Source organism: Octodon degus, unplaced genomic scaffold, assembly GCF_000260255.1.
Source record: "Octodon degus isolate 3935 unplaced genomic scaffold, OctDeg1.0 scaffold00005, whole genome shotgun sequence".
Taxonomy (NCBI): Eukaryota; Metazoa; Chordata; class Mammalia; order Rodentia; family Octodontidae; genus Octodon; species Octodon degus.
In genome coordinates this window covers 30,378,527-30,380,038 of record NW_004524581.1, presented here as the reverse complement: position 1 = coordinate 30,380,038, position 1,512 = coordinate 30,378,527, and the positions used below count along the sequence as shown (strand labels likewise).

Genomic DNA, 1,512 nt, shown 5'->3' with positions numbered 1-1,512 from the left:
GATCCAGCACTAGCGCATTTCACCATTCACTGTGTGTTTAAGCGACTCTGTTGTCGTGAAGTCATCTCCCGCACACGGTTTAAGTCCCATCTCTGGGTCAGCGGCAGCTGTGGGGTGGGCTTCCCTGGGTGTCCCTGGGAAGGGTGTGACAGCTACCCGTTGGCTTGCAGCTCCTGGGGATGGGGCGGGGCACGCACTGCACGGCCAGAGAGTCCAGGTGCAGAGGAACGTGCTGCTCCCGGGAGGCTTCCTGAAAAGATGTGGGAAGGTCAGAACTCAATCTAGGTGTCACCCATTCCGTAATCATTACAAGAGGCCGCTGCGACACTGGGGCAAGGAGATGGGTTTTAGAAGCTTGCTCTTGGGGCTGGGGAGATGGCTCAGTAGAAAAAGCCTGCCAGGCACAAGGGCCTGAATTCAATCCCTGGTTCTGGGGGGAAAAAAAAGTAGAAGCTTGCTCTTTGCAGAGGTCATTGTTATTAGAAAATGGTGTTATGCCTTCCTTAAAAATTTTCCCCCTTGGCCATTTTAGCGTTTTGAAGCATCCGCACCACGAGGAAGAGGCCCTGCAGATTTCCGTGCGGCTGGGTCGAGATGGTGAAGCTGTTCACTGGAAACCTGCCCCTGGAGGCCACAGAGCAAGAGATCCGCTCCCTCTTTGAGCAGTGTGGGAAGGTGCTGGAATGTGACGTCATTAAGAACTATGGCTTTGTGCACATAGAGGACAAGACAGCGGCGGAGGATGCCATCCGGAGCCTTCACCACTGTAAGTCGCACGGGGTGACCATCAGTGTGGAAGCCAGCAAGAGCACGAGCAAAGCTTCAACCGAGTCACGCTGGGTAACATCAGCCCCACCTGTGCCAACACAGAGCTTCGGGCCACATTTGAGGAATAGGGTCCAGTCGTCGAATGTGACATCGTGAAAGACTATGCCTTTGTACACATGGAGCGGGCAGAAGATGCAGTGGAGGCCAGCAGGGGCCTTGATAACACTGAGTTTCAAGGTGGGATGTGGGGGCTGAATTCCGAGCTGCGATTGTGCATGAGAATACACACGTGGTTGGTACCTCGTCTCCGGGACGTTTTCGGCTCTGTGCATCCAGTCCCTCGGGAACCGTGGACCTCAGTTGACCTTGCTAAGTTCAGACCGCCTTTCTTTTTCTCTCTAGTGCCCATTATCCTATTCTTGCTGCTGTTTAATACTTCTGTTTAATAGCTTCCCGTTCATGTTCTGTTTTCCCAGCAGGCCTCATTGTATGCAGCAGCTGTGGTGGGGGCCGCCCTGCCTCCTCCTGCCTCCTCCCTGCCTCCTCCTGCCTCCTCCTGCCTCCTCCTACCTCCTCCTGCCTCCTCCTGCCTCCTGCCTCCTCCTGCCTCCTCCTGCCTCCTGCCTCCTCCTGCCTCCTCCTGCCTCCTCCTGCCTCCTCCTGCCTCGTCCCTGCCTCCTCCTGCCTCCTCCTGCCTCCTCCTGCCTCCTCTTGCCTCCTCCTGCCTCCTGCCTCCTGCCTCCT

The 1,512-nt window shown here is 56.3% G+C and overlaps 1 pseudogene; it reads left to right on the top strand.

Moving 5' to 3' along the window:
- Nucleotides 1–594: 594 nt before the first annotated feature.
- The window catches only part of LOC101585633, a 26,866-nt pseudogene continuing 25,948 nt past the window's right edge, over nucleotides 595–1,512 (top strand).